Raw genomic sequence first — 27,684 nt, forward strand, 5'->3', positions numbered from 1 at the left:
CTTTTACAATGTTCGTAACCCAGGTTACCAAAGTGACTACTTGAAGTGGAATAGAACCTATAATATATTATTAAATACATCAATTAAAATTACTTTTTACAATTTGTTTGATTGATACATTATTCCGGGACATAATTTTGTTACCTACCATTATTATCATTTATCAATATTATACGTAGTTGATTATAATTTATATTATATACATATTTTATAAAATTGATATTATTTTATTAAATATTAAACACGGTAACTTGTTTAAAATTCCAATACGACAAGAACGAATTTTAAAATAATTTTTAATTCTAATATTTTCTTTCCACGAATGCGTTTCCTTTTTTTACCGACTATTTTATTTTTTATAATTTATTTATTCATAGTAAACTATAAGTCAAGTAAACAAAGGTGATTTATATCTAGAAAATACACAAATTAGTATAATATCTTTATTTTTAATATCAAAATACATTGTAAAATACAAATATGAAATAAGTCTTAGAATATTAATATCAGAAAGTATATTATATACTTGATCACCTGTTAATATTGTTACCCCTGCAGGCATACTTTCACATTCGAAACTAGACCAACACGCCGTGTTGTGCCGAACTGTAGGTATTTCATTATCTATATTGTAAAGGTACGTATATTATATTTGTATAAATGCATAATACACTTACACAATAATACAATATGTATACTAATTAATTAATTAAACTAGTAGCTCCCTGTCTATATATTTATTGGAAGAAACATCAATATTTAATTAAATTACAGATCTAAATTCTATAATACAGATGCTATCTAATATTATTTAAAAACCAATATTATTTAAAAAAAATAAATGTGTTATAAATATTAGAATTTGGCAAAAAAAAAAATGAATATAATATTTACACCTTTGAATTACTAACTATTTATATACTTCTAGACTCTACCTAATTTATTAGAAAACACATACATACTTTATAGTATCTAAATAAAATATATCACATGCTTCCTAAACTCATAAAGGACAAAAAAAAAATTATAAATAGGTAATTGTTCCAAAAATAGTACAATAATTAAATAATGTAGATATATTATCATACAGTTTTCCAATTATTAAATTTAAAACTTTTTTTCTTCGTATCTTCGCAGATCAGATTGTTATACTCTGCTATAATATTTTATGAAAATAAGCAACTGTTAGTAATTCTGTTCACTGATGTAATAATATGGTACACTAGTCGGGTTGAGTTAATATTATAATAATAAGCAAAAAACTCTCGTCGTAATTTAATATATATTTTTTTTAATCGATGTACAATCAGAGTACATAACAAGCTCTCCTTGATTTTTGTTTTTGTATTTTTAATCGAATGAGCGTTATAATATTATTATTTCGTTGTATTGCACTGCAGAAGTTTGCTAAGAATATAAAAATAATTTATTGATATCTATTGTATATTATTTCGATGTTTCGAGTATACAGAGTGTCCCACTGAGATCTGACAAATTCCATAACTTTTGCTATATTCAACATTTTAAGTTTTTGTTTTTTATATATAATTTATAGTCACTAGCGCTACACATATAATATACAAAAAAATATTTTTATTTTTTAATAGGTAGTGAAAATAAAAATTTTAAATTTTGATTTAAATTTTTTTGGATAAATTCAAAATAACCAATTTGTGTATCTGATTATAAGAACAATTTTGATGGTAAAACCATTTATATAAGTCAAGTGGCTTATTATTTAGAATTTTTTTAAATATCTATAATTTTTTGATAAAATTATTTTTGAACTTAATGACTTTTTTAAAAATATTATTTTTGGGATTAAATGCTGACATGAGTATATTTCTTAAATTATTTACCAATCCCATAATATTAACGATTTTGGTCATGAATTTAAGTAGCATAATTTACACTAGTATACGGTTTTAATATAATAAATATGTTAATAATTATAATATCACGTGCTCGTGTAGGTGTTCGTGATGATACAGCTTATAACAATACTCAGGTTTAGAAAAGAAAATCAATTGAGAATGAAAATTGTTCAGTGACTACTAAATTATAATGCCCCAGCCCAGTGAAGTCCTCTTAAAGTAGCTATTTTTGTACTCTTGAAATCATAAATACAACACTGTCTTTCGAATGATTTGCGATCGTTTCAATAACGACAAGTCCGACATTACTTTTGAACAAACAGCAGTTAATCAAACTATGCAGTGCCCTGGATACTTGGAACATCGCCAAAGTGTATATTATTATAGTATTATACACTAGGTACACAACTGTTATAATAATAATGTTATACCGTGATATTTGACCCACACTCGGAATTATCATTATGCGTTTACATTTAGTGCCATACTGCACCGGTCGATGATACTTAATACCTGGTTAATACCGCAGTAATAATATTGTATGTGTCTATATTCTGTGAAATATGATTGCTGTTTGCTATTATAGTACTGCTACGTCAGTTCAACATATTATCATTATTTTTATACATTTTGTTTCGAATAAAATTGTAACATCACGTCGGACGTATGTATATAATACAAGTTACGACCGAATAGGTACTTAACCTATATAATAACAGTAAGTACTATACATATTATAGTGCGTTAAATATTCAAATAATTCGGGTGTCTCGTCAATGTCGTAATATAATTTTTCAAATAAATCCTCAAAATCGAACGCTGTGCATTTTACTTTTACCGACAAAATGCAATACATAACTATACATTATGATGTCTTAAAAATAATAATATGGTCTCTAATGAACTGAGGTGTATACTAATTATTAGTGATGAATGACAAGCCGCAATGGTTAAACAATTGTCCATAAACTATAATTTAGTTATTTTCGAGTGCAATTTAACTATGTAGTCTACATTATGATTATGACTATATTATACCCATGCAATGTCCGCTATTTATTTATTTTTAATTAAACCGCAAAAATTATACCGAACCGCAATTATAGCGGTTTCATATAAACTTTAAATGCATTTTTAAAACTTTTTTTTCAACATCCTGACGATAATTTATTTAAAAATTAAAAGACTATTGTTTCGTCTTAATTGCCATACTATATATTTTATATACATATATATATATATATCAAAATGATCAAGACTTTTAATTTTAATATGAAATTTAAAAATTCACGACAAACTCCGTAATATGAAAACCACAATTATTTTTTATAATTACAATATATATTATAATCTGAAATATTTAATGTTTTTTTTATTCATTTAATGTCTGGAAATATTTAATAAAATACTTACTATTTTTCTCGTACAATGTTGAAATGTTTGTGAAAAACATAAAATAATATTTATTCGACCATAATATTTTACATTGATAAAAATGTATATTGTACGAGCATACTTTAGAATTTAAGAAAAAATTCAAAAGTTATTTAACATAAATCCTGCAAGGTCCCCCGAGGATTAAAAATTATTAAAATGTTATCGGTACACTATATTGTATGAAAAATTATTATACATTTTCACATGTTTTAAAAATGTTGTAAAGTTTATATTTTAATAGTAAAAAATTAAACTTGGAGGCGCCGGGCATCGATCCCGGTACCTCTCGCATGCTAAGCGAGCGCTCTACCATCTGAGCTACGCCCCCAGATGGATACGAGAAGTGAAATGTAGATCATTTGAGAGAACGATAATAATATTAAATCAATATCGAACAACAACTATCTATTATTACACGAGCGGAAGATAAAGTACTCGAATAATGTAAAGTTGAGCCTTGATTGCGGTACTGGGACCAAATCCAAAAAAAACCAAATATTTTTAATATTCTTGAAAACAAATATGAGATCGTATGCAATGCGGGAAGTTTAAAATTTACATTTTAAAAATAATATGGTACGAATTTTGGACCTATGGAGGATGTTTAACTTCAACTGTGAAAATAAATTATAATGTATTATTTTTGGTTCTGTAGTATTTATTTCCTATAATTAATAGAATCTGCAAATGTACCTAATCTAAAAAAAAAGGTGGGTAAATGGATGTCGCTCTGCCGTACAGTAGGTTACAAGTGGGTCACTGTATAATGGATAGTATTAAATTTGAATTCAATGATATAATATCACTGTATAAGAAAAACGATTCAGAGCGGAGACGGTTTGTCAGACTAGGTATTAGACATACCTATTATAGGTATCTACTCATCTATAGTATGAAAAAAAAATTGACCTATAATAAGTATCAATAATAAATTCCAAATTAATCATATCACAATATCCATTAGGTAACGCGTTATACATCAACAACAAACAGTGGTACTATCATAGATATATAATAGTATACTTTAGAAGTTTCAAGTACCCACAAATAATATTATACAATCAAAACAAAATAACTAAAATAATTATTCCTGCAGGTTTTTTAATATGTACTTTTGTCCAAATTTGAACTTAAAATGACTATAAAAATAAACTGTGCTTATGTATTTCTTAGAATTTTTGGTAACAGAATTAAATATTTACGTGGAATCTTATTTAAAATTTTCAATCCTTAGATATAAAAGTTAAACATTTTATAAATTTTTAACTACAAAATAATTATTCAATTTTAAATTTGATAAATTTTGTCAAAATTTCAACATCAAATGCTTATAAAAGATAATTGTGCCTATGTATTTTTAATATTTTTCAACTGCTGTTGTAACAATGTATCAGGAGCCTTGTATAAATTTTTTTACACCTTTTGACCCAATAGATAAAATTTTATTGATATTTATAGAAAAAAAAAACTAAAAAAATTGAAAACTTACAATGTCCATAAACAGCTCAAAAAGAGTCAAATTATTTTCAAAATTTTATCGTATATAGAAAATGCTAATATAAACATTCAGTGAAATTTTCAAGTTCCTTCAGTCACCCGTTTTTAATTATAACAAAATAAGAAAATCGTTACGTAAGAAATCGAGTGAATATCAAAATGTTGTAAAAATATGAATTTCAAACGCTCATAAAAATTTAATTTGACTTTTTTGTAAACATTTTTTTTTTGATAAAGATAGACAATATAATGAGGAATCTTGTATTACATTTTAAAATCTTAGATTTAAAAATAAAAATTTTTACGAATTCTTAACTAAACATAATTTGCTAATTTTCGTGATTTTCCATATTTTGTCAATTTTTGAACTTGAAATGCTAATAAAAAAAAAACTGTGACTAAGGATTTTTAATATTTTTCAAATATCATTGTAATTATATAGTAGGAGCATTGTATTAAATTTTCAAGTATTTTTACTCAACAAATAAAGTTTTATTGACATTCATAGAAAAAAAAACGAATAATATTGCAAACTGAAAACGTTCCTAAACAGTTCATCATCAAAATATTTTGAAAATTTTATCATGTATATAAAATGGAAATATAAACAACCAGTGAAAATTTCATGTACCTACGGTCATTTTTTTTAAAGTTACACCAAAAACCAAAATAAATTTTCTCGAAAACAGGTTTTGTGTAAAAATTCCCGTTTTTCCTTAATTTTTCTTTTCTTTTTCACGGCGCTATTGAAAACTACTGGAAAAATTTTACTTTTGACCCCCTCAAAATACCAACTAGATTCACTTTCCTATCAGAAAAGATACTGTTGAAGAAAATCGAAGCACTTCTACTGTCCTAAAAGGTGATGACAGACACAAAAAAAAAAACTTACATCATTGTAAAATCAATACATTCATCGTTTTACTCAGAATCTAAAATTAACAAAATCCGAACCTAACCTAACCTAACCCCCCGTAAATAGGTATTGAGCTGTAGATTAGTAGACACGTATTATAATTAAGGTGGTAAAATAAAAATAAAAAAATAAAAAAAACACACATCATTGTAAAATCAATACATTCATCGTTCCACTCAGAATCTAATATATTATAGTAATGATAGACCTTATTGGTTCTGAGTAGAAATTTGTCACACTTGTTTACATACATTTTTTTAAACTATTGTTTTTTGATTTTTCTAATGTTTAGGAAAAATATATTAAATAATAAACTCAAAATAATTATTTAGAATGTAACAATTATATGAAGTTTCTAATCGATATCTTCTATGCGGCTATACTTGAAGCTTTTATAGTAAACTGTGTCAACAAGAGAGAAAACATTATAGACCAATGTTAAGTGTAGGTAGGTATGTAAAGTGTATATACAAAAAAAAAACTTACTTATCAATTCACTGGACGCTTAGACAAATGTAAGTATTAGAAATTGAAAAAAATGCAAAAATAAAAAATCCAACATCCCCGTTCTAACAATTTTAAAATTCACAGTAACTTTTAAATTTTAAGTAAACCTTAGGTTTGTGTGGATAAGTCCTCATAGGTAAATCGCAAACACAAACACTCAAAGTTTGGGTAATAATATTATAAGATACAATATTCAAGGACGTTCAGATAAATGCCAATCAAACTTGGAACTACGTAAAATCACAGATATAAAAAAAAAATGGTGGATAATAATATCACATTATAAAAAAATTGTATTTAAAAAGAAAACATTTTACATTTTGGACCAGGAGTAAATATATTATAATATATTTGGGACTCTGGCCGTTTGCATACCGAGTGTTCAACTATATTTCAGTTCGAACATTAGCAAGAATCAGTCTAAAAAAAATAAGTGGAAAATAATAATAATTGTTTATTAAACGATTCATTTATATAGTTAAATCAACGAAGCTTTATTGGAGAGTTGAACTTCCGCAGTATATTATATTATGTTCGTGACCTTCTTTAATTTTCCATCTGGTCAATTTAACAAATTATTTTTTTGAATTTATTGTTTACCACTCTTCATACATCACCGCCAATATTTTAATGTTTATTAGAAAAATAATAAAAATAACGATTATTATTTTTTTTATGTTATATAATATAAGAAAAGTCTAACTCAACTGTCCTACATAACAATAATTTATAACAAATCCAATTTCCCTTATAAATTGATGAAATATTAATGTAATTTAAATAATTTTACGAACAAAAAAAATTAAATTTGGAGGCGCCGGGCATCGATCCCGGTACCTCTCGCATGCTAAGCGAGCGCTCTACCATCTGAGCTACGCCCCCAGATGAAAGTAACTGACCAAAGCTTGATTATTTGAAAGAATGGATTTTATCGTGTTTAATCGGCATCTGACCGCGGTCTGAATACGATTACAAAAATAAATTCATAATATTTCTAAATTATGTACCTTTATTGTAGTATTATGCAATTATTTATTAAAACACGATCTGATTATAGAAAATAACATGACCTGTTGATTGCATGTGATTTAAAAAATGTTTTATTTTATTATATTATTACTAGCGTGATGGAATTCATGTAGTTCTTGGCATGGTTAGGTATGGATGGATGTCTAGAGTAGGGTGTACGCCGCGTACACCTAATATACGACATTACGGCTATACTATAAGAATAGGTAGATTATCAGTCGATTATAGATATTCAGGACTTCCGGTTATATCTGCTAAGTAGGCGATTTTATGGGTATTAAATGAGAATGTGAGATAAAACCATCTATATTGGGACTTTTTTATTTGGAATAAGTACCTACTAATCGTTCGATTATTATTTTTTTCGATTATTTCCATCACTGATAGGATGATTTATCAAGCATGCTCAATTATAATGCAGTTATTCAAAATCTGATTTTTGATATTTTCAAATATATTTGAACACCATATTTTTGAATTCTTGTGATTTTTTTTATACAACTTAGGAGTTTCCTGTAGAGATACAAACTTTTATTTTTTAAATAAAAATCCTTTCTCCATTTCCAACTGTAAATTATTTAGCGGATAATTTTGCTAAAAATGTTGATGCATCAAAATCAAAATTCTAAGTCCAATGCCAAAGCCAGGGAAGGGGCAATGCGGGCAAGTTCACCCCCAAATTGTTTTTATGAACAATGGTATCATAAATTTGCAGGTGGTAAGTATTCTAGATATCTACAAATACTAGGGAATAAAATGTAGCCCCCTCCCACCATTAAAAACAAAATTCTGACACTGATTCAAACGAGTAGTTTTTGAGTTATTTAATATTGTGTACTAAGGATACTGGATAATGGACCAATATAACTATAATGGCCCAATGGATTTGAAAGATAATAAGAGGGCTACAGTGAATGGAAAATCTTAGTTATTAATATTAATCAACCAACATTTATAAAAATTATGAAAAAAGCGACCAAGTGCGAGTCGGACTCGAACATGAAAGGCTCCGTAGCAGCAAGTAACATAAATAATAAGTCGCTTCGTTTGGCCGGCACGAACTTTGGCTCCACCACCAGGTCTAAGAGAAGTCTTATCTAATATTATAATAATATTACCTGCTCGGAAAATCGCAGTCGGGAAACTGCCCTCGCGCGCTCCGCACCCGATACCGATCAAGTCACGCCCCGCGCGAATTATAATTATTATTTACATGTTTACTTATTTATTTATTAAAAAAAAACTACTTACTAGATCTCGTTCAAACCAATTTTCGGTGGAAGTTTGCATGGTAATTTATATTATATATTTTTTTTTAGTTTTATCATCCTCTTATTTTAGAAGTTATGGGGGAGGGACACATTTTACCACTTTGGAAGTGTCTCTCGCGCAAACTATTCAGCTTAGAAAAAGTGATATTAGAAACCTCAATACAATTTTTGAAGACCTATCCATAGATACCCCACACGTATGGGTTGGATGAAAAAAAAATGTTGAGTTTCAGGTCTAAGTATGAGGAACCCTCAAAATTTATTTATTTTTTTTTGTTTTTATGTGAAAATTTTAATGCGGTTCACAAAATACATCTACTTACCAAGTTTCAACAGTAAAGTTCTTATAGTTTTGGAGAAAAGTGGCTGTGACACCCGGACGGACAGACAGACGAACATGGCAAATCTATAAGGGTTCCGTATTTTGCTACGGAACCCTAAAAATGGCCAATAAACATTATAGGTACAATAAAATATAAATATTACATTTATTTTATATTTTCGTAAAATAAATTTTTATGATTTTTATCCTTAGTTTAATTACATTTTAATAACTAAAAAGCTAATCGTTCGTTTTTAAATTGAGTACATAAATTTGTTGTAAAATTTATCGACTGAATTTACTGTAAAAAATCAGGGCTTGAAACCGATATATTCCATTATAGGATACCGATTTGTAATACCGGTTAAAACTGTTAAAAACCAAAATCGATATCAAAACTGAAAACTAAATCGAAAAAAATCAATACCGGTAATCAAAACCAAGATTTAAATTGGAAAAATAAATACCAGTATTCAAAACCAGAAACAAAATCGGAAAACATAAATACCGATGTGAAGAAATTGGATAAAAATTGCAAAATTCATAATTTGAAATCAAATTAAATCAAAAAATGGGGGTAAGTATAATAATTGCAGGTGAACCACTATGTATATTCCCAGACAGAAATTATTTTCGTTTAATAATATTATTATAACATTATAATCACGAATAATATTAGTATAACGTTATTATTACACTATTATAATATTATCGTTACAAAATGCTGTCTGGATTATAGACTTTATTGCATAATATATTATAGACTGGCATAGCTTTACGATTTGATGCGATTTTCATCGAAAATTCGATATCGCATTATATGTCCAACTAACATTATTTTTGAGTTTAACTATTTCATATCCCTTCATAATATTATATACTTTATATATTGAAATGGGCTGACTCTTATAGTGAAAAAACAAAAAAAAAAATAATGTAAAATACTGTATACATTATAATATCGAATATCCATAGTGGCGCCAAACTATTTTATGTTAGTGTATGGACGGTCACCATCGTATATAAGAAATTGAGGATGGGTTATCTATCCATAATGCATATTTTCAGTGAATTTTTATCAATTTTACGGTAAATAATTCCAAGAGTGTGCAATATATAACTAAAAAATTACTTCGACGCGACGGGCGATGGCGCCACGTATTGTGTTCATGTTTGTAAAAATTATATCTAGTATACCATAGACCATTGTATACCAACTATATATAATATTTTTTTACTAAATATTATATAGAATACATTTGTATAATAATAATATGTCCCGCGAAATATACAGTTTTCATTTGAACGAACAAATGCTTGTCACATTTCAAAATATTAGCTGTTTTTCGAATAATAAAGAAAGATCTTCTCGTCTCTTTCGACCGATTAAATAAAAAAACAATATTTAATGCGAGCAAAAATTTGACACTGGAGGCGCCGGGCATCGATCCCGGTACCTCTCGCATGCTAAGCGAGCGCTCTACCATCTGAGCTACGCCCCCCGATGAAAGTAATGGCCTAGGTCTCGTGTATTTGAGAGAATAAAATATAAATTAGGTTACTGCGGCAAACAACAACCGCAGCAGCAGCAACTTTGCGACGTCATAACGTAGGTTAGGTATATAGACACTATTCATAATACCGGTTTGGCGTCGTTCTACCGATTTAATTTCGACCGTTGCGATTCGTTTTTGCGCGGCAATCATCCCTTTGTACGGCGATCATCCCCGTCGGACGGGGTTCTTATGACGAGCGTGTGTGTACCTACATAATATTAATAATATTATAATGCGCGCGACCCTGCAAAAACGTCTGTTCGCCACGTGTATAATATTATACCGGTCCGACGTGCCCAGCTGTGCAGTGGCGACGGAGATCTCGACGACCGCCGCGCGACGAGACGTGCAGGACAAAAAAAGGGGACTGCAAAAATGCAAGAGGGATGATGGCCTTAGGGGTGGATGGCGTCGTGGGGTATGTACGAAGACGTGTGTATCGCCAGCGGGACCGCGAGGTGTGTACGACGTACTATTTATATGCAATCGCCCTGCAACGGTGGCGCATAAAATATACAAATTTCGTGTTGTGTTTGAGACGACGGTGGCCGTGAAGAAATTTACGACCGTCACACGCTGCTTATGATTTGCCATCTGAGGGTATTAATAATATTATTATTTACGTAGGTAGGACGGTTATATATTAATATATTATAGGTATACGCGGTATACACTGAGCGCGAGGGGCGAACATATTCTGACACTGTGGATTTTCAGACAGAATTACCGCAAATCCTATATACACGTATTATGCAATATATACTATATAGGGCGTAACAGAAAGACCTTAAAAAAAATGAAGCTATTTAAACGTTTGACAAAATTTGTTAAAATTATATGATTAGTGAGTAATTTAAGATATATACTCATGTTAGTAAATCCCAAAAAATAATATTTTGAAAAAAGTTACTACGTTCCAAATTAATTTAATCAAAAAAATATTGATATTTAAAAAATTTCTAAAAAATAAACTTATTGACTTAGATTAATGTTTTTTCCATCAAAATTATTCTTATTATCAAATTCACAAATTATCTAATTTGAATTTATCCAAAAAATTTTAATCGAAATTTCAATTTTTTATTTTCAGTAGGTATTAAAAAATTAAAATATTTTTTTTTATATTATACGTGTAACGCACGTGAATATAAATTATATATAAAAAAAAAAAAAATTAAAAAATATTAATTAGAGCAAAATTTGTTTCATCTGTCAGGTCTTACATCCTGTATACAATATCTAGGTACCTACAATATATTCGTTTACGAGTGTGTGTCGAATAATAATAATAATATCATCGCAACGTTTCAATAACAACTGCGAGGCGGCCGTATAGTAGTAATTATATTATTAAACCGAAATCAATCATCATGGTACACTACCGTCGTATTATCCTGCACGCAGCTTACGCAGTTACCTATAACTAGGTATAAGGTTGCTGGTATACCTGTTGTAGATAGTTTCTATTATATAGCATTAAAACTTAAAGGGTGTACCTATATGCGAGCTCACCATCACACAAACTCAGTAATATTCCGTTGCACTCGGCCCCTCACTGAGTGCGATATATACCAGATACCTATACATTATGTTCGTACCTACCGGAGTCCGGAAATGCCACGATAACAATATTATGCAAAAATTGTCGTTTATGATTTTTTTTAAGCCTTTCAATCACGACTGCATCTGCATTTCACGTCAACTGTATTTGCGATAGAAAGCTTAAACATTTTTAAGTCGGCGATGGGTTGACTTTTTACGGGCCACTGGAAAAATCTTTATTTATAAATTAGTACCGTGTATTCGTGGTACCTTAACAGATACTTTCTTAATTTATTTTACACTTTTTTTTACATATAAGTCATTAATCTAATATAACGCGTCTCTGCGTTTCTAATTGTTCCTGCACTTGGTCCGGTAAATAATGACCTACCCGAGATTTCGTGCAAGTGTCTGCCGTCAATGCGATTATCGTGTTCGCACAACTTCAGACGGTATCGTGTAAACAGTTTTGCGGTCGATGAGCATAATAATTAATAATATATAATATAAAATTGTTGACATTATGTGGTCTATATAATAGATATATTATATAGTTTAAACTAGGTTACAATAGACTATAAGGTTTTACTTCTTAAATCATCGACTATAGTATTAGTATGTATAGATACAAATCTTTTAACTGTCAAATCGTGGCACAAGAGTATGCATAATATATAATACCATATTAATATATATTATTTAGAATATACACTGGTTTGATATAAATACAAATTATATAATAATTAATAATTTTTTTATTTAATGCGTACTATATATTTTTATATCTAGTAGCTATTTACTTTAATTTGCAGTATACAATTAATATTATCAATACGCATCAAGAATTTTATTTATCTTATGTGAAAGCTCGATTGCATATTTAAATATTTTATATGTTTCCAGCCGGTGCGGGTGGCCAAATCGCGGTGCAGTTCTCTTTTAAGTTTCAAGTTTGGATTAGATATAGGTATAATAGTAGTGTATTATAGGTACGAAAATACTGTAACGGTCGCGCGTTTGATAAATGGCAGCGGCAGCCGTTCGAACAAAAATTAAATTAAAAATATATATATGCGACCGGGAAAGGTCGTACCTATTATTAAATCTGAATAAAAAAAAAAACTTTAACCCAAATCAATACGGTACATTTCTCCCTCTCTCCTTCTGCATACATCAATATATTATATATATATAATATGTATATTGTATATATATATTATAACCTCGCTTTCTCATATATACACGACGATAAAATACAATATAATCTAACCATACACCATATATAGTTATATATAATATACCACGTATACCTTATATTATATACTACGAGTATAAAATGCAACCGCCGCTTACCCAGTTATAATATTATAGAAAAAAACCATCGACCATTCGCATCGATTTGCATATAATATTCTATATACCTCACATATATTGCGCGCATATATATATATAAATACACATTATACAATGAATATATATTATTTATAATTAGTTATATATCTCTATATATATATTGTTGATAATTATCGATGACAGAAACTACATAAATTTTAACTTGTAAGTATTATAGACTTTAGACATTTATATAAATTTATTGTTTTTAAAATGACGGAAATCGTTATTAAATGTATAACTTTTTTTTAAATTTAATAAGTAAATAAATATAGATAAAATTAGTACAATTAAATCAATTCTTAAGTTATAAATTAAATTCAAATTACATGTGCAAGTCGGAAAATTCAAAATATAATGATAATATCTAATATTATGAAAAATACTCTACGCAATGACGTCTCTACACTAAATAATATTACAATATTTTATATCCTCTATCCACATTTCCCATAAGCTTTAAAACAAAAAATATAAAATTTAAAAAAAAATAGGTTCGTGAAAATGTCGAGAAAAAAAAATATATTTCTGCAAAATTTAATTTGGAGGCGCCGGGCATCGATCCCGGTACCTCTCGCATGCTAAGCGAGCGCTCTACCATCTGAGCTACGCCCCCTGATACGGTTGACCGGGTCAAATGCAGATTATTTGAAATATCGATTTAATAAATCAAATATATCATTAAATATAAAAATATAATCATGGTACATATTTCAGTGTCAGACTTTTTTTATGATCCAAAACTTGTTCTCAGTAAATGGAAAAATAAAATATGTACCAATTTTCATAATAATATTATTGAATTATTTTCCAGCGAGAAAAATTTCATAAAATAAACCCCATAAATGCATACCGGTCCATATATTACGTGCTCATCGCCGTGTAAACTATGTATACTTATTACTTACTCGTCAGTACGTAGTGACTCTATTAGTGACTCTATTATAGACGTGTTCTATTCTCACAAACACAAAAATAAGAATAGGTAGTTCAGTTAATCAACTATCGAGTACTTATGTCTCATACTGAGTAGTTTCGTGGACATTTGGTAAAAAAAATAAGTAGCTGATGGAAAACAAAATATAAAAGGAGGGAAAGTACGTAGGCAGGTAACCGATTGGTTTTGACGGTTACCACTGTAATAGCCAGTAGCTACTAGCTAGTACCTAATCTGTCCTCAGTAAGACCTACTCTAAGATAATATCTAACTTAAATCGTGGCGGTTTCTAACCTTGTTGTAGTGTTGTACTATATAGTATATAGGCTATAGTGCGAGTCGAGACATCGAATGTAAAATAGTATAGGTAGTCAGATTTCTGGTAATCAGAAGAAAAAAAATCAAATGATCAGTCAGCAGACTCCCCCGTCTTCCTTTAATAATTATGAATAACTTGAATTAAGTACCTGCTTTTACTTAAAACCTAATGGGTAACATAATACAGCTTATGGTTTATAACTTGAGTCCGGATATTTAGGTTTTTACATATTTTTATTGGCTTTATGCAGCTCTACGAGAATAAGAAATGTGGACGATTTATCTATCAAAGAGTTCGTAGGAAAAAAATTATTTATTTCGTATTAAAGCATATTTTGGACATTAGAGAATATTTGACCTATTTTACATATTTTAAAATATATTCTGTTATTGTTTCTAAAACATCATATATTGTTAATTTCTCGATTTGTGATTTTTTCTAGCAACAATATTTTCTAGGAAAAAATAAATAATTTGATATAAGAATGATAAAAATAATTCAGTTATCTACTTGTTTGTAATCAAATTGGTAACGTTGGTCATTCTGTTCCTTTCTTTCCTTGATTGTACCCCACGATTTAAGATATTACAGGTTGCACATAGGGTTATGATAAAGGGAGAACCACGATTTAAGATATACTTAAATCGCATATCTTAAATCGTGTTGCACCCATAGAATATCGTATTTGATACATCACATATTCACATTTTTTATATTCAAATAACTTAGCTGTTACCAAAGGGCGTGCAAGTTATGTATTGTTTTAATAAAAATATTTTGTTTTTTTATATATATTGCATTATATTTACCTATTATACCTATGTATGAATTGTTTTAAATGTTTTATATTTAAATAATTTACCTGTTACCTACCAAAGGAATGATAGTGTATACTGTATAACTATAAAGTTATATATTGTTTTTATTGAATTATTTTTAAAAAAAAAATCATATTATTTGCATATTTAAATGTTTAAAGCATATTTAGAGAATATTTTAGGGTTTTTTTAGAGCATATTAGCATCATATTTTGAGCTTTTAAGAACCTAAAAATCCACGCTCTATTTATAACATAATGTTCGGTAGGCACTTACAATTTGTAATGTTTAAATTCTTTATTGAATTTTTTTTTTTTTAATTATATCCATTTTTGGGGTTTCCGGGTAATTAATACACACTGAAATTGAACAATAATAAAAAAGTCCCTGGGCGTGATGTGTGTTTGTGGGTCAGGCAAATACGTGGCAATAATACGCCACCGGTGATCGTTGTAATGAATTACATTCATGGATGTGTTAAATGTATTATTTATATGATAAATCATTACCATATACCAGGGATGGGAAACTCAAAGTAACTAGCGGGCCACTTTTAAGTACTTTAAAATCTAGCGGGCCGCAGTGCATAGGAGAAAGCAAAAAAAAAAAGGTCCTTCAAATTTACTAACATTTATTTTTTACGCTTTTTAGCGGACATTTTTAAAATAATTACTACAAAACACGAAAATAATAGTCGAAATAAGTGAAAACCTAGAAGAAATTAGTTTATCGAAAAATGTTATAAAATAAAATAAAATACAGATAAGCGCTAAAATTATATGAAGTAATTTAAAAATGTAGTGCGGGCCGGATAAAAAAGGTACGCGGGCCGCCAGTTGCCCATCCCTGCATATACGATGAAAAACAATTATTCTGGGTGAAGACAGTCGAACATTTAACCAAGGTTTGCAGTCAGGTATACCAAAACCAAGTACTTCACCCAAAGAGTAATCCGGAACTGCAGTTGAACACCTCAGACTCGACTACGATACAAAGGTATACCACCTATTTTCCGGTTATTACGCGCCAGCCGGTGTGATGAACAAATTCACCTAAAGCAGTGATTCGCAACCTTTTTACTGTGGCGACCCCCCTTTTGAATTTCAATTTCTTAACGCCCCCCTACATAAATGTTTTTAAATACTCACTTAGAATATTCATTATTATTAATAATCAATACTACAATTACTGTACATTGTATTCAACATAAAATACATAGGTAATATAATATTATAAGTGTTTTTAATTAAAAAAACATACATAACAAATATTTACAATTTTACAATACATAATATAATACATACCTAAAATTTTAATTCATACGCGACCCTAAATAATTAGTGGGCGACCCCCAGGTTTAGAAACACTGACCTAAAGTATATATAATATATTAATTATTATTCACAGGTTCCTTGCTGTCCACTTGACAGTTCCATAAGTCTCCGTGCGGATACGTTATTACTTATTTTGAATTTATTGTATTTGCATAGGTTTAAGTTAATATTGCAAAATATATGCTAAGTTCGTATTATATTATAGTCACGTGACATAAAATAGTGTACCTACCTATTTATTGTAACTGTAAGGAACATTATCGTCTTTCATATTATTGAATTATTCATATTAGATATACCTACCCAGTATGTCCTATATAGTCGGGGCCCACCTCAATTATAGTACTTTACCACTAATATACTATCCAATACCTAATTAGTTGTCGGGTGTTGGGGGGGGGGGGGGCTTGATAGGGTATAATATAACGTACTGTATGTTATATTTTTGTATAAATAATCGCATATTATATGATATATAATTATTAATTTATTGATCGCGTGTATGGTGTATAATAGGTATATGTTATTTTATGTAATAAATCTGCAACAGTGGCTAGTTCAGTCTAAAGTCTTATAACATTAAAGTGGCCGTCAACGGTATAATTGAGTTTAGCCGCTTTAGGTATATCACAATAATTACAGGGGCAGACTTACCATTTTTCCGCCTCTAGGCATTAGAATTTAGAACACTAGCGCCCCATACTTTGGCGTACTCCCGCGGGGGGTGGGGGGGATTTAATGCGCTCCATGAAATAAAGCAAAACTATAAAAATTGGATGAAATCTATAAGATTTCTGAGCAGTAGGTAGGTAGTATTACTATGCAGAAGACGGCGCAATGTTTATTATATTATTAATTACTTTATCAAGACATCTGGTTTCCAAAATTAATTCCAGTATTCTAAGAATATACTAGTTTGGTGGCCGCGCGCCCGCGCACACTTATCGTGATGCCGGGTGCGGGGTGAGGCGGGTCATTCCAGTTAATAACAAATATTATTTTTATTTACTTGCTGAGCACTGTGCGTGAGCTGTCTGGCTATGCAATGTACCCGGCGGCCCGAGGCAGTATATTTGACCGCCTTGGCTGGCGTTTTGCGCATGCGCCATTCACAATATTGTATGTGTTTACGCCGCACACCCTTATGCCACCCCCAATGCATTAACATAGGCAACTGCCTCGTCGACTGTCGACTGTCGAACCTCTAGCGGTGGCAGCGCGCGCCGGTCGCAGGATTAAATTCTAACTGCAAGGTTATTATAGCTTATAAATTAAAACGTTGCTGCGACGTGGCTACTTGAGCCATTCTCCACTTTCATGAAAGTTGTATACAAAAAAAGAATTAATATAAAATATAAATTTAGGTAAATATAATTATGAAATTATGAAAAACTAAAAAGTAAAAATTAACTAAAAAATTGCGCCCCAATAAATATTGCGCCCTAGGCACGTGCCTTGGTGGCCTATGGGTAAATCCATGACTAAATAAACAGGCATGATCGCTAGATTACTGCACGCATATTTTATACATATACCTATTATACTTCCCCAGACTTGGAAGAAACTCTAATATCATAGAAAAAAATGTTATTCACATTACAATTATATAGGTAGGAATTTTACTGTTTTTGCCATGTCTGGGGAAAATGCGCAGTGATAGGAAAAATTGGTTTTTTGGTGATCATGCCTGTTTATTTAGTCATGGATAAATCAGCCCCTGATCACAAATTAAACAGTGCGATAGCCGAAAAAGCTTCTGAATATAGGACATATTTTTAGTTTAAATATAAAATTATTTGGTTGAAATCAAAGGCATCGAGATACCACTGTTTAATTTAATTTTAAAAAGTCTATTTCATAAATATTTTTTTTAGATCTCATACAGTTTTCCTAACATGGGGGTTGTCCAGCGTTGAAATATTCGGCAACTACATTTAAACTTGATTCAAAAAAAACTTTATACTAGTAATTAAATTTATTAAAAATATGAATATCGTTGTCCATTAATAACACCCATTAATAACACATTAATAACACAATTAACATTGGACAGTTATTGTCTTAAAAAATTTTTATTGATTTCTGAAATGATCTACATTTATCAACTTACATATATCGGGGGCGTAGCTCAGATGGTAGAGCGCTCGCTTAGCATGCGAGAGGTACCGGGATCGATGCCCGGCGCCTCCAATAAAATTTTTTACATTTCACTTTTATTATTATTACATTTCTTTTTATAATTTAAAAATAATGACAAAAAATGTTTTATTATTATTATTACATAAATTATTTTATTCAATTCAATTTTCACAAATGTATAGTAATAAAATGGTTGACATCCTTTACTGCGAATGTAAATCAAAATGAATCTAAATAAAAAATCACATTTGAAAAAATCCAAAACATTTTTAAAAAAATACAAAAAATCAAATCTGGAGGCGCCGGGCATCGATCCCGGTACCTCTCGCATGCTAAGCGAGCGCTCTACCATCTGAGCTACGCCCCCTGGATGATATTTACTGAAGAAAGTAACACATATAACTAAATAAAGCATATTTGATATAACCAAAATACCGTTTCGTCGATCGTAAAACCTTTCTAATAATGTGTTTACATTTCAATGCTACAGTGCTACTAGGAATAACGTATAGGTGTTAAATAAATGTATTAAACGTATATTAGTTATTACCAATATTACTAACTACAATACTACACAATAGTCAATAATATTATAATACCTACATAATAATATATTAATATAAATAAATATCCCTAAGTATAAAAATTAAAAAAAGATATTCATTGTTTACCAATACTTGTTTAAGTTCTCCACCAAATGTTACATTATTTTATATTTTTGTACAAGTCCTTATATAGTAGGTACCTACATTTGTAATTTTCGCCCAATAAATTTATTTTGAAAGAATTCACATTTCACACACATATAATTTTGTCATAAATTATATATTTATATTTTATATATCTGTATAAAATTGCACGTACTTGTGTCCAATAGTTATAGCCGTGTTTAAAAATTAAAAATAATAAAATCTTTTAAAAACAATAGTGGATGTATTAAGTACCCACGATTCACTAAAATACAATTTAATCCGATTTAAACGTACCAAATTTAACAATTACTAAAACGAAAATGTCCTATTATAGTGGACTGAGTGACGATACAGGGGGGGGCTAGTACTATCTAGGTGCTGTATGAATTATTATTAAATTAAGAACATTTTTTTTTTGTAAAGGGTGCTGTATAATGTACATAATATATAACTGTGGATGGAGTGCGGTGCCTTATATAATAATATGAAAGTACATGGTATATCGTATACGGACGAGTGTTTTGTCGGTATTACGAAAAAGGGTTTATTCGTTGGTAGGTACTTACATTATGCTCGTGTAGCGAACGCTACGTGACAGCTAAGGTAGGTACCATTTACAACCGTGGTAGATATGTGGTTTGACGTTTTACCGTCGCGTCGTCGTCTTGGCGTTAGTCGTGAGATTATATTATAATGGACTATATTATATTATTATACCCATATGATATAATATACTATAATTTATACGCCAGGATTTTAAAATTTGGGGAGGGGGCGAAATATTATAAAAAAATACTCAACAATTAAGAATAATAATTTATTTCCATGTTGTCCCGATGTATTGATACCACGCAATGGGAGGGGGACGTCCCATGACTACGCTACTGTTTATTCATAATATTATATATAGGTTTAATATATATTATGATATCAATATAATACGTTCATTTGCCAGGCAATACATAATAATATATTCTGTCACAATATATAAGGTGTACATATTGTTATATACATAAATACCTACGTTGTATCCCCGCAGAGACCCGCGAGAACAAAGGGCTTACAATAATTATACTTAAGGACTTGGCCATTGTGTCTTGGAAATATGAACACTATACTCACACACACACACACACACGCACACGCGTACCATGTTCGCCGGTCGTATTGTGCTTGTAAAAAATACGTCGGATCATTTATATTATATACGCAGACATGAGCTTTTCGAAACAATGTCAAGTTCCCAATGTTTTTCATCCGCCGCGTTTTTTTCATATTTTTTCACGCTATTACCAAACCGCATGCACCGTGTGTGCACGACGTCCTTATGTGCAGATGCAGTATATATAATATAATATATTATGTGTAGAACATTATTATCACTGCTGCAACAGTTAAAAGAAAAACGTCCGACTCCGACAGACGGCAGTCCATTTGGCTAATAGATTTTGGTCGATGATTTTCTAAAACACTATATTATTTGCTCTTATGCGTATTTTTACTCATAATATTATAAATTATTACCATGGCTGCAGTGAACTAAATGATTGTTCGCGTTTACTAGTTTACTAATCTGTATGTAAAATGATTATAATTAGTTACCTTTATACCTGCCTGGTTTGATGATAAAATTTGTTTTATCTTACTATAATATAGAGCTGCACTAGGCATTATAATAGTGCGTTAGTTTAATTTATTTTTCATATTCAACCTATGATACTAGTTTAAAGTGTAAGCCGATGAGACTGATAAAAATCAATGGTCTACTTATATAAAAGTTTTAGTTTTTATCGACTATAATATATATTTTAAATTATGGCATAATATTATGTAATAATATTGTTCATTAAACTGTTGATATTTTCTCTGTGTTTTTACAGGGATGGGTGTCTTACAATTTTTTGTAGACATTTGAAATTTAATTTTTAATTACATTAGATGTGAGATATAATGAAATATAAAGGTTTTAGTTATTATATTGTATTTAAAAAATACAATACTACTATAGGTACTCTATACATAAATACTCAGTAACACACAATGACATTTTAAAATTTAGATTAAATTTAAGCTATTGCCTATTTATACCACGAACCTATTATTACCGTTCTATGGTAATTTGGTATTAACTCGAGATGTAATAACAGTTATGTATAACAACTTATAAGTAATAATATACCTAATCCATAATATAATAAATGTGATGTTCTTAGCATAAATTAAGTCAACCTACCATATTATTACCTACTAATAGTAAAATAAATGACTAAAAGCAATTTAAATATACTTATATACCTAAGTAACAAAGGCTGACAAACCGTCCCTGCTCAGAACCGTTTTTCATAGGCAATTATTTGTCATTGAATTCAAAATATTTAACTTATCCATTACATCTCAACACGTCCTAATATATACAGCATCAAAGAGAATTCCCCAATTTTTATCATATCTCTTTATAGTACCTAAAATTACTTTTATGTTCGTCCAAACTTTTTGACAGCCTTGAAAAAAAGTAATATATAAAAATGTATTTCGATTCATAATATTTTGCAGTTTACAACAAACTTAATATAATAATGAACTATATAATGTATTGTGCGACTTTTGATATCCAATTACACACCAAGCATTTGAAACACACGAATACGAAGAATAATTGCTGTTCTAATGTTCTTTAAACATAAAATAAAAGTAATCAAATATAGGTAATGTATAGGTAATATATTGTATCTTCAACAATGCATTCAGTAATTTCTGCTGTCTCCAAAAAAAGTAAGCCCAAATAGTGTGATGTAGCAAAATTCCTATATTTCATTAATTTTGGTATTCGCTATAGATAATCCGAGCTTTAGCAGTAAGTTGACGATACAAAGCCTGTATTAAATTCAATCGGCACCCCATTATTGCTCAATTTATTATTCTTAAAATATAAAAATCATTTTGATTTTACCTGTAATTTATGGGTAGGTATAATCCATTTAGTTTAATATATATTAATTGGTTTTGATGTACTCGAGGTGAATCGTATTTATTCAAATGTATGTTAATATACCGTTTTTCATTAGTTTATAGTACACGTTTTAAATTAAACTTGCTGTAGGTATAATATCTTTTAATGTTATGGAAATTGTTTTGTTGGAAACGAGCACTCACTAAATATATGGGTAATTTGGTGGAAAAAGGTGAGGTACACTTTTGGTCGAAAAGGGTAATGTACCCACATGTTTGGTGGAAACGATGTCTGTAAAGTTGGCTGTCCGCGACGATCACGCAATATTTTCATTTTTAGAATTCGGAATGAGGTATTTCGCAGCTATTACCTACCAACAGGGGAACACACGTCTCTTACAATTATTGTATTATGATAATATCATCATTACTTGTCGTACCATATCGCTGTAAAGATGGTTTTGTTTTACATTTTCATTAATAATATACAAAAAAATATTTGATATTAAATGACCAAATATTGAGAAGAGAATAATTCTCAATGTAATTATATTATTTATGAACGATAATAATTTGTAAGAGGTAGGACTGTGTAAAAAATGTAAAAAAAAGAGGGCAAGTGGGTGTCACTCTGCTATACAGTATAGGTTAAATATGGGTCACTGTTATGGATGATGTTAAATTTGAATTCAATGATATAATTATATCATTAGATAAGAAAAACGATTCTGAGCGAAGACGGTCAGTCAGCCTATGATACTATACTAGGGTGACCATACGTCCTGTTTTTTACAGGTTGTCCTTTATTTCAGCATTGTGTCCTGTTGTCCTGACAAACTTCTTTCAGGACGCTTTTTTTCCTGTTTTTTTTTATCAAACAAAATGAATGAATTTGAAAACGAAACTTACGAAAGTAATGAATAATGATTATAATTGTAATCTTGTGATTGTCTGAATTTATCAGTATGGGGTATGTCTACGAGTTATAGGAGCTTATCGGAGTTATCGGATTGACCGTTATCGGACTATGCTTTCGATTCTATCTATTTATATCACTGAAAATACGTTTTGTGAATACATTTATCGTTATTATAGGGAATAGCTATTAGTTTGGTTCCAACAATCGTTGAGTGTTGTCGACTTGTTGGTAATCGTTAATATAATATTTTACAATTTTATCGTACGTGGAAAAATGGGGATATCACTTTGAACCACTAAAAGTTTTTCGTTGGATTCAAGTACTAGATTTTCCAATTTGGAGTGACATTCAAGAAAGTTTTAAATATATTATTAAAAATAATCCAACACTGAAATTCGATGAAGTTGAACTTTTTGACGAATTTAATCATGTGATAAATGTAATGAAGGTTAAAATGCAAAACTGAAAAAATGGTTCAAAAGCCGAAGATAGGTGGTGTGAAATATTTAAAATTCTAGAAAAAAATAACATTCCAATTAAATATTTAACGGTTATTTTAGAGTATTCAATGGCTATTCCAGGAACTAACGCGTCGGTAGAAAGAGTATTTTCAATTACAAATGTTTTATGGACAGATGAGAAAAATCGATTTCTTGTAGACACAATTAGATCGATAATAATCGTAAAACAACATTTTAAAAATGTTTCATGTACAGAATTTCATACATTTCTTTTAGAACACCCACAATTTTTAAAACTTTTACTCCTTCAAAAAAATATGAAGAATCAAATAGTGAAGACATCTCTGAACAATCGTCATCAAAATTAATTAATAAGTTTTTTTTAAAAAAAGTAAAGTACATGAATTTAATCTTATACAGTTTTATCAAAAATTATGTTTTTTCACAATTAAAAATCAATAAAATATATACATATTAAGTATTAATAAAAAAAATTAAATTATTATTAATTTTGTCCTGTATTTTTTTTTTTTTAATATGGTCACCCTATACTATACTAATATAGTATATTTGATGATATTATTGTGAAGAAAGTAATTTATATACTATAACCTATTTAAGTGAAACCTTGTTTTAAATTTTCAATCCTTAGCTATAAAAGCTGAACATTTTATAAACTTTTAACCACAAAATAATTAATTAATATTAAATTTGATACATTTTGTCAAAATTCCAACTTTAAATGCTTATAAAAAAATGTAACTATGTATTTTTAATATTTTTTAACTACAATAATAACAATATATCAGGAGCTTTGCATTAAATGTTCACTTATTTTTCCAAACAAATAAATTTTGTTTTTGTTGACAATTATAGAAAAAAAAACTAAAAAAATGTCTGTGAACAACTCAAAAAGAATCATCATATTTTCAAAATTATAATATGGTGTATATAAAATGAAAATATAAACATTCAATAAAATGTTCATGTATCTACAGTTATTCGTTTTTGAATACAACAAAATAACAAAATCCTTACATGAGAAATCTAGTGAACATTCAATGTTATAAAAATATGAACTTCAAACGCTCATAAAAATTTAATTTGATTTTCTTTTAGACATTTTGTTTTTGATAAAGTTAGACAAACTTATGAGGAATCTTGTATTACATTTTAAAATCTTAAATTTATAAATAAAGATTTTTATAAATTTCTAACTCAAAATACTTTGCAAATTTTCGCAATTTTTACGTATTTTGTCAAGATTTAAACTTTAAATACGTATAAAAAAAATTGTGACTGGATTTTTTAATATTTTTAAATGTCATTGTAACAACATATTAGGAGTTTTGTACTAAATTTTCAAGCTATATTACCCACAAAAAAAAAATACACATTGTAAAATTAATACATGAATCGCTCCGCTTAGAATTTAAAATATGTTTCGCATAATTTATAATATAAGTATATAATATGCTAGTAGATATTTCCCCCCCGCATGAAAAACTGAAGAATCATAGAAGATGTGTTTTTGGGTATGTTTTTTTTTTTTATCGTTGGTTTACGTTTCTATGGCAATAAACTAAGTGTTACGAAAATCGGCCTTGCGAAAATCGGTTAGAAATTAAAAAAAGTCGTACTCGGCTCAAAAACATAATATATTATTGTCTATACGTTAAAATGTAATGTAATAAAAACTTGCAAGCGCGTTATTCTTATATTATTTATTCGGATTATGATAATATTATAATGAACACGACGACGGTAAAATAAGCATATAATTATTATCCCGAAAATCACCCCCCCCCCCCCCCCATGGTATGATTCATTGCACTCGCGTCGCCTTAAACACCGTAGATTTGTCTTGGCCGAAAACGCGTGGCATATTAATTGCGAAGATGATAACGTTCGCATTTGATTGCCCGCAGATCCGGTCCACGGCCCCAGACTAGAACTTAACGTAGCAGTAGGGGGAGGGGGGAGTTATGCCTGCGCAATTTATTATTCAACAACTCACGGCGGCGGTGGTGGTGGTGGCCTAACCGGGAAACTACGATATTAATCGGACCGCGGCCGACGGGTAACGATAGACGACGATGAGGCGCCATCGCGTGTGTGAATTCGGACCCTCCACCACTAGATATGTCGGTGGAGGGGTGTCGGGGGACTCCCCCACTTCACTATATATACTACGTTCCGAAAAAAATTATAAGTAGTAGTCTTTCGTAGTCTCGTCTCGTAAAAATTGCAAGTTAGTCAATGATTTATGCTTATACGTAAGCAACGTTTGGAACGTTCACTAAAATAGTGAACGCGTTCAAGTTTAGTGTTGCTAATATTATTGTTGCAATTACGGACCTCATCTTCTAAAACCATGTATAAGAATGAGTGATAACTTATGAGGAAAAAGACGCGACTGTCTTGGCAATACCTTGTAAATCATGTTTTTGTAATTGTTCGTGTATATTATAGTTAATAATATAGCAATGAAGTACCGTCTCAAACATGAAAAAACGTCACTACGACGCGTTTTCGTCCTCAGTTTCACCGACATTATTAGTTATTTCATATTTGGCCGTATGGAATATTATTATTGATAGAAATTATTAATATATTTATTAATATCAATTTTCTTTTTTATCAAATGAACGTTAAATTAACGAAAAAGTCGTTCACGTTCGTGGCTCGTTCGCGTAAAATATTAGAACGCGTTCTTTCCAAACACTGCCTATAATAAGGTACCTAGTTATAATAGTTTTATGTTTCAAAAGATGTGCTTGTATACTGTTTTTCGATTGACAGCAAAGACAGGGTTAAGTGTTGCGGATATTTTTTTGTACGTATATTTACAAGTCGACGTTACATGTTCTATTAATAACAAGGCTGGGCAATTTAACTATATTTTTAAAGTCGTTAAGTTAAGTTAATTTGGAAAAATGTAAGTTAAGTTTAAAGTTACAAGTTAGTTCGAAAAAATAAGTAACTTAACTTAGTTAAAAATAAGTTACTTTATTTTTTTCATATAAAACTTATAATTACACCATTTACACCTAATGTTAAAGATTTACACATAACATAATATTATAATGTAGGTCTTTATATCTTAAAAAAATGTATTTTGTTGTAAGTACTTATAAATTATGAAATCCAACAAAATAATTAAATTTTAATTTAATTTAAAAATATAAAAATAATAAAATTTAAATTAATTTTACTTTGTTATAACCAACTATGAACTAAACATTAATAATCAAATTAATTATAAATGTATATAATTTAACGTGATTATAAAATAATTTAACGAGTTAAGTTGGAAGTTTCTTTAAAAAAAAAGTAACTCGTTAAGTAACTTAGTTAAAAGTAACTTAACTATTTAACTTAACTTTCACTTTTTAACTCGTTAATGCCTAGCCTTGATTAATAAGACATCGCTGAAAAATTGACACAACAATTCATTGCACACTTGTACAGAGGGGTAGTTAATAGTCATGTAAGCAGCCACAGCGAAATTAATTAGACGTATTGAACGCCTGTGCATATTTACCACAATTATAATATTAATTTAGTCATTTGTTAGTAAAATTGTAAGTAAAATTGTCTCCAACAATTATTACAATTTATATAAGGAGATTTAAACGAATACATTTACAAAATCATTATGTGAACGGGTTATATTCGAGTCAAGTGAGCAACGTGTGCTGTTATAAATGCACATTTCGAATCTTCCGCAATAATTTCAATTAAGCAACAACCTAATGTATTTATAAGTTTAT

At 29.4% G+C, this 27,684-nt stretch overlaps 6 non-coding genes across 6 annotated transcripts; 1 reads left to right on the top strand and 5 right to left on the bottom strand.

Annotated features, from left to right (window-relative positions):
- Positions 1-3,566: 3,566 nt before the first annotated feature.
- Positions 3,567-3,639, bottom strand: TRNAA-AGC. The gene has a single exon. It is a non-coding gene; the product is annotated as a tRNA-Ala (tRNA).
- A 3,401-nt stretch (positions 3,640-7,040) lies between these two features.
- TRNAA-AGC lies at positions 7,041-7,113 on the bottom strand. Its single transcript has one exon. It is a non-coding gene; the product is annotated as a tRNA-Ala (tRNA).
- A 3,169-nt stretch (positions 7,114-10,282) lies between these two features.
- Positions 10,283-10,355, bottom strand: TRNAA-AGC. The gene has a single exon. It is a non-coding gene; the product is annotated as a tRNA-Ala (tRNA).
- Positions 10,356-13,886: 3,531 nt separating this feature from the next.
- On the bottom strand, positions 13,887-13,959 carry TRNAA-AGC. The gene has a single exon. It is a non-coding gene; the product is annotated as a tRNA-Ala (tRNA).
- A 4,909-nt stretch (positions 13,960-18,868) lies between these two features.
- TRNAA-AGC lies at positions 18,869-18,941 on the top strand. Its single transcript has one exon. It is a non-coding gene; the product is annotated as a tRNA-Ala (tRNA).
- Positions 18,942-19,184: 243 nt separating this feature from the next.
- TRNAA-AGC lies at positions 19,185-19,257 on the bottom strand. Its single transcript has one exon. It is a non-coding gene; the product is annotated as a tRNA-Ala (tRNA).
- Positions 19,258-27,684: the final 8,427 nt, after the last annotated feature.

This window comes from Acyrthosiphon pisum, chromosome A2, assembly GCF_005508785.2.
Source record: "Acyrthosiphon pisum isolate AL4f chromosome A2, pea_aphid_22Mar2018_4r6ur, whole genome shotgun sequence".
NCBI classification, from domain to species: domain Eukaryota; kingdom Metazoa; phylum Arthropoda; class Insecta; order Hemiptera; family Aphididae; genus Acyrthosiphon; species Acyrthosiphon pisum.